General features: G+C 40.1%; 1 pseudogene; it reads left to right on the forward strand.

Moving 5' to 3' along the window:
* The first annotated feature begins 7,137 nt into the window (after window positions 1-7,137).
* LOC127089270 (uncharacterized) lies at window positions 7,138-7,237 on the forward strand (annotated as a pseudogene).
* Window positions 7,238-7,479: the final 242 nt, after the last annotated feature.

Consider the following 7,479-nt stretch of genomic DNA (forward strand, 5'->3'; position numbering starts at 1 on the left):
CTAATTGTTGTAAACAGGTTAAATCGGGGTACCTGGTGGAAGCGACGCCTCGCTGTTGGAAACGCTCGAATTGCTCCCTTTGATAATTGTCATCTTCGGATCGGAAGATGATATTTCCGAAATTCTGATTTCCCGCCATTGTGATGAATGAATTTTGAGGGGGTGATTTGGAAAGAAGAAAAAAAATGTATTTGATAGGAGAGAATGGTTTGTGGTGAATGAAGGGAGGTTTGGTGGGTATTTATAGGAGAAGAATTTGGAAGGTGGAAAGAAAAAGTGGTTGAAAAGTAATTAAGTGTGGTTAAATGAAAAATGAATGGGGAAGGTAAAAAGTTAAAGATGTAACGTTCGTCTCCAACGGCTCCTTAACGTTCACTAGTCTGAGTAGTGTTACGCTCGTCACAGGGGTGTGACGCTCGTAACAGGCACTTGGTGTGCCGCTCGTTATGGATAGTGTGACGCTCGTCACACATTCCTTTTTGGAAAGGCTTCAGTAGCATTCCACAAAATCACTTCGGTAAAGGATTTCATTTTTGTTATTTATTTTGTTTTGTTTTGCTTATGATCAGTTTAGTCTGCAGTTTAATTTATGGTGCACGCTTAATCTGCTTTGTATAATAATAATTCATAGGTAGCAACAGTAGAGCATAATAGCTATTGCATAATAAAATTAAATAAACAGCTTCAATAAAAATGATCATAATGTAATACAGGAAAGGAAAACAATGAAATGAAAGAAAAAAATAAATGCGAACACGAATTCAAATAACATTAATGAAAAATCTAATTTAAAACTAAATAACTTAGAAAAATAACTAAACTCTATCCCTCTGTACGATCTCTGGCCGGAGGAGCAAAAGAGTTAACATGATGTAGCAACTCGTGAAACTGATTCGTCATACTGCTCATGTATCCTAGAACTTCGTGTCTCATGTTAGTAAATTCTCCTCTGAGGGCGTCTTGTTCTGACATCAAAGCTTCAATGGCGGTGTTATAATCAGTTCCGGGCATATGATGTCGGAGGTCAGGTATGGCTGATTCTTCGGTCTGAACAGGCTGAGGAGGAGGGTCAATATCATGATAGCCGGATGGTGTCTGAGGGTCAGATTCAGCATGAGGGATCTGGTCAACATAATTCTCATAGTCATTACAAATCTCATAATCCTGGATGGATTCAGTGGATCTAGCAGGAGTTGGGGTTTCATTCAGGTTATAGAGCCAGTTCCTTTGGTTATGAACACTAGTCCTAGGATCGGGCATGGTGAATAGGCAGAGAACCTGGTTATCAATAATAAGCTCAAACTCCTCAGTCCCTAGGTTTGCTATAAACATAGTGTTGAAGAGGAAGGGTATACTCATAGTAGTAATGCCACAAAAAGGGTTAAGGTCAAGCATAGGCTGACGTAATCCAATAGCATTACCTATCATAGTTATCAAACCGCCTATTCTAATGGGTGCTCGCTCATCCTGGATAAGGTGGTCCAAATTAGCTAACATAAAAGTGGCACCGTTTACTGGACGGTTCGGGGAAGCACAAAATATGATGAAGAGTTCATCACGTGAAACTGATGTACTATTTGGCTTCTTCCCAAATAAAGTGTGGGTCAGGATCTTATGGAAATAGCGAAAGGCCGGGTTGTGTATGTTTCCAGAGAGAAACTCATGTTCTTCGGGCTCATCATTTCCAGTCAGCCTACCCCAAAAGTGTTCAAGCTCTCTATATTCAAAAAGTTCTTCCTGGCTTACAGTGAATGTATCAAAGGAGGTAGGAAAACCCAAAAGGTTGGTGAAGTCTCTAATATTAAATTGGTACTCCATATTGAACATTCTGAACTGGATAAAACCTCTGCTAATTCCTTTTCCATGGCTGGGTAGATAGATTAATGAGCTAAGGAATTCTAGTGTGAGTCTCCGGTAGGTGGTGAAATGTCTCAGGATAGGGGATGTCTCCCATCCAATCTGATTCAGCAAATACAGGACACTCTGTCTCAGTCCAAGGGCAGTCATAGCCCAATCATCAGCATATAAACTAGGTAGCATCTCTCTAGCGGCTAGTTCTTCAAACTTTTGTTTCTGAGCCATTCCTCTGAACTTGATACCCATACGATCAATATGTCCCATCTGGTTAGTATTAGCTTAGAGAAAAGAAAACATGAGTTTAAGTCAGGATTTGGCCAAATGCCGAAAGAAGAAAAAATTATTATTATTATATTTTTTTCTTTTTGAATAAATCAAGAATGAATGCTAAACAGAAATTAAAAGAATAATTAAGAAAGAAATAGGGAAATGATAATAATAGAATAATAAAATAACAAACTAATTTGTGGGTTGTCTCCCACTAAGCGCTTTGTTTAAATGTCGCAAGCTCGACAAAGAAACTGTTAAATATAATCTATAGGTCCTGGGGGCGTTTCGTCTAAGTGTAGGATTTGCGAGTCCTCGTTGGTTTCCGCATAGTGATAGTGTTTCAGACGTTGCCCGTTTACGGTGAACGGTTCTGTAGATTTTCCTTTTATTTCTACCGCTCCACTGGGAAAGATTTTAGTGATATGAAAAGGCCCTGACCATCTGGATCGTAGTTTTCCCGGGAATAACTTTAGTCTAGAGTTAAATAAAAGTACTGCGTCGCCTTGCTTGAAGATTTTCCTCGATATACGCTTGTCATGCCATTGTTTTGTTCTTTCTTTATAGATTCTGGCATTTTCATAGGCGTCTCTTCTGAGTTCCTCTAATTCGTTTATGTCAAGGATTCTCTTTTCACCGGCGGCTTTATAATTCCAATTTAGATTTCTAATAGCCCAATAGGCTTTATGTTCTAATTCTACCGGGAGGTGACAGGATTTTCCATAAATGAGCTTAAATGGGGTCGTCCCTATGGGGGTTTTATAAGCAGTTCGGTAAGCCCACAAAGCTTCTGGTAATTTCAATGACCAATCTTTCCTTGAAGTGGCGACCGTTTTTTCTAGTATTTGCTTGATTTCTCTGTTAGATACTTCCACTTGTCCACTGGTTTGAGGGTGGTAAGGTGTTGCTATCCTATGTCTTACTCCATACTTAAGTAGTAGTTTTTCGAGTACCTTGGATATAAAGTGTGATCCACCATCACTGACTACTATTCTTGGGATGCCAAATCTCGGAAATATTATATTTTTAAAGAGTCTAGTTACTACTCGGGTGTCATTTGTTGGAGAAGCTACAGCTTCGATCCATTTTGATACGTAGTCAACTGCCACGAGTATGTATTTGTTACCGAAAGAGGATGGAAAGGGTCCCATGAAGTTTATTCCCCACACGTCGAAAATCTCTACTTCCAAAATACCTTTTTGTGGCATCTCGTCACGTCTAGATATGTTTCCCGTGCGTTGACATCTGTCACACTCCTTAATAGCCGCATGTACGTCCTTCCATATAGTTGGCCAATAAAAGCCGGCTTGTAGGATTTTAGAGCAGGTCTTGGATGTACTTGTGTGTCCACCATAAGGAGCGGAGTGACAGTGTTGGATTATATTTTCTACTTCTTCTTCGGGTATACATCGACGGAAAATACCATCGGGGCCTCTTTTGAAAAGTAAGGGATCATCCCAGTAATAGTGTTTTATGTCGTAGAAGAATCGTTTCTTCTGCTGGTAAGATAAAGTAGGTGGAACTATTCCGGCAGCTAAATAATTGACTAGATCAGCGTACCATGGTGTGACGGATATAGCTAAGGTGGTTTCTACTTGCATGTCGGAGTTGCTCTCTTCCAAAGTAGCTATAAGTTTGTCATACGAGAAATCATCATTAATTTATGTTCTTTCCGGTTCAAGGTTCTCAAGTCTAGAGAGGTGGTCTGCTACTACGTTTTCAGTTCCTTTCTTGTCCTTGATTTCTAAGTCGAATTCTTGTAGCAACAAGATCCATCTTAGGAGTCTAGGTTTAGCATCCTTTTTTGTTAAAAGGTACCTGATAGCAGCGTGATCAGTGTAGACTATTATTTTGGCTCCTACCAAGTAAGAACGAAATTTATCTAGCGCAAATACCACTGCTAGGAGTTCTTTCTCGGTAGTGGCGTAATTCATTTGCGCTTCATCCAGGGTTCTGCTTGCGTAATATATTACGTGAAGCTTTTTATCCTTTCGTTGTCCTAAAACAGCACCTACAGCATAATCACTGGCATCGCACATTATTTCGAATGGTTCATTCCAGTCTGGTGTCTGCATTATGGGTGCGGAGATCAATGCTTGTTTAAGTGTTTGAAATGCTTTTAAACAGTTATCGTCGAATATGAATTCGGCATCTTTCATCAATAGTCCGGTTAAAGGTTTAGTTATCTTAGAGAAGTCTTTGATGAATCGTCGGTAAAAACCGGCGTGTCCTAAAAAGCTTCGTACTTCCCTCACGGTTGTTGGGGGTTGAAGATTTTCGATTACCTCTATTTTGGCTTTGTCTACTTCAATTCCTCTGTTCGAGATGATGTGTCCTAAAACGATTCCTTCTTGTACCATAAAGTGGCACTTCTCCCAGTTAAGTACTAAGTTTACTTTTACACATCGCTCAAGGACTCTTTCTAGGTTTTCAAGGCATTCCTCGAAACTTTGTCCGTATACAGAAAAGTCATCCATAAATACTTCCATGATGTTTTCGAGAAAGTCGGCGAATATTGCCATCATGCATCTTTGAAAGGTTGCAGGGGCATTACACAGACCAAACGGCATTCGTCTATAAGCGAAGGTACCAAAAGGGCACGTGAACGTTGTCTTTTCTTGGTCATCAGGGTGAATTGGTATTTGAAAGAAGCCTGAATAACCGTCTAGATAACAGAAATGTGAATGTTTTGCTAATCGTTCTAACATTTGGTCAATGAATGGTAAAGGGAAATGATCTTTTCGGGTTGCTTTGTTTAGTTTCCTATAATCAATGCACATTCTCCATCCCGATTCGATTCGTTTAGTTATAGTTTCTCCTTTTTCGTTTTCAATAACGGTTATGCCTCCTTTCTTTGGTACAACGTGTACAGGGCTAACCCATTTGCTATCAGATATAGGATATATAATACCTGCTTCCAATAACTTGGTTATTTCTTTCTTTACTACCTCACTCAGGATCGGATTTAGTCTTCTCTGGTGTTCCCTAGAGGTTTTACAGTCTTCTTCTAACATGATGCGGTGCATACAAATAGAAGGGCTTATTCCTTTAAGATCGGTGATGTGGTATCCTAGTGCGGTGGGGTACTTCCTTAAGATATGTAGGAGTTTTTCTGTTTCGAGTCTTCCTAGATCTGCATTAACTATCACAGGTCGTTCAAGTTCTAAGTTTAGGAATTCATATCTCAGATTTTTGGGAAGTGTCTTCAGCTCAGGGGTTGGTTTGTTAAGACATTGCGTAGGGTCCGGTGTTATTGCTAAACATTGGTTAGGTTTGTCTTCTAAAAGATAGTCTGATGATTTGTCTTCTCCTAACTCTGCTTCTTTTATGCATTCATCGATGATATCCATGAAGTAACATGTATCTTCTATTGCAGGTGCTTTCAAGAATTGGGAAAGAATGAATTCAATTTTCTCTTCACCTACTTCGAAGGTGAGTCGTCCTCATTTTACGTCTATGATTGCACCGGCAGTTGCTAAGAATGGTCTTCCCAGTATAATGGGTGTAATATCATCTTCTCTAATGTCCATAATTGTAAAATCAGTGGGAATGTAAAACTGACCTATGCGTACGGGAACGTTTTCAAGGATTCCTACAGGATATTTGATGGAACGATCTGCTAGTTGCACAGACATTTTGGTCGGTCTTAATTCTCCCATTTCCAGTTTCTTACATATGGATAAAGGCATAACGCTAATTCCGGCTCCTAAATCGCATAAAGCTTTGTCGATGACAAATTTTCCTATGTGACAGGGTATAGAGAAACTACCCGGATCCTTGAGTTTAGGAGGCATGTTTTGGATTATTGCGCTACATTCGGCAGGGAGTGTAACGGTTTCGCTATCCTCAAGTTTCTTCTTATTAGAAAGGATTTCTTTTAAGAATTTAGCATATGAGGGCATCTGCGTAATAGCTTCGGTGAACGGAATTGTAACGTTTAATTGTTTAAGGAGATCAACAAATTTTCTAAATTGGCCTGCATCTTTGGTTTTAACAAGCCTTTGAGGGTAAGGTATAGGTGGTTTGTAAGGTGGTGGAGGTACATAAGGTTTGTTCTTTTCTAGGGTTTCCTTATTACTCTCTTCCTTTTCCTTAGGTTCACTTTCCTCAGTTGATTTCTTAGGGTTTTGGTTTTCTATCCTTGGATCAGACGGTCCTTCCACTTCCGTTCCACTTCTTAATATAATTGCATGAGCTTGGCTTCTCGGATTAGGTTGGGGCTGTCCAGGGAATGTACCAGTTAGGGCAGCAGTAGGTGCTTGTTGTTGGGCTACTTGTGATATTTGTGTTTCCAGCATTTTGTTATGGGTAGCCAAGGCATCTACTTTGCTTGCTAGTTGTTTAAGTTGTTCGCCAGTGTGTACATTCTGGTTTAAGAAATCTTTATTGGTTTGTTGTTGGGAAGCTATAAAGTTTTCCATCATGATTTCCAAGTTGGATTTTCTAGGGGTATTATTGTTAGGCATGGATGGGTTCGGTTTCTGATATCCCGGAGGTATAGATGGGGCTTGATTTGGAGACTGTCCAGGTGCGTACAAAGCATTATTACTCTTATATGAAAAGTTTGGATGGTTCTTTCAATTTGGGTTATAGGTATTCGAATAGGGGCTTCCTTGAGCATAGTTTACTTGCTCTGCTTGGATTCCTGTCAAGAGTTGACAGTCCGTAGGAGTGTGGCCTTGGATTCCACAGACCTCGCAATTCTGAGTTATAGCAACCACGACGGCTGGGGGTGATACGTTTAAACTTTCAATTTTCTGGACCAAAGCATCCACTTTTGCATTAACGTGATCAAGGTTACTTATCTCGTACATGCCAGTTTTCGTTTGAGGTTTTTCCACCGTTGTTCGTTCGGTTCCCCACTGATAGTGGTTTTGGGCCATGCTCTCGATAAGCTGGTAAGCGTCAGCATAAGGTTTGTTCATTAATGCACCACCTGCAGCGGCGTCTATTGTTAACCTTGTGTTGTATAAGAGACCATTATAAAATGTGTGAATTACTAACCAGTCTTCCAAACCATGGTGTGGGCAAAGTCTCATCATGTCTTTGTATCTTTCCCATGCTTCGAAAAGAGACTCGTTGTCTTTCTGTTTAAATCCGTTTATCTGGGCTCTTAACATAGCTGTTTTGCTTGGCGGAAAGTATCGGGGAAGAAAAACTTTCTTCAACTCGTTCCAGGTGGTGACTGAGTTGGAAGGGAGAGATTGAAGCCATCTTCTAGCGCTATCTCTTAATGAGAAAGGAAAAAGACGAAGTCGAATTGCCTCTGATGTGACACCATTAGCTTTAACAGTATCAGCGTATTGAACAAATACAGATAAATGAAGGTTTGGATCCTCGGTAGGATTTCCAGAG

This window comes from Lathyrus oleraceus, chromosome 5 (assembly GCF_024323335.1).
Source record: "Lathyrus oleraceus cultivar Zhongwan6 chromosome 5, CAAS_Psat_ZW6_1.0, whole genome shotgun sequence".
Classification (NCBI taxonomy): domain Eukaryota; kingdom Viridiplantae; phylum Streptophyta; class Magnoliopsida; order Fabales; family Fabaceae; genus Lathyrus; species Lathyrus oleraceus.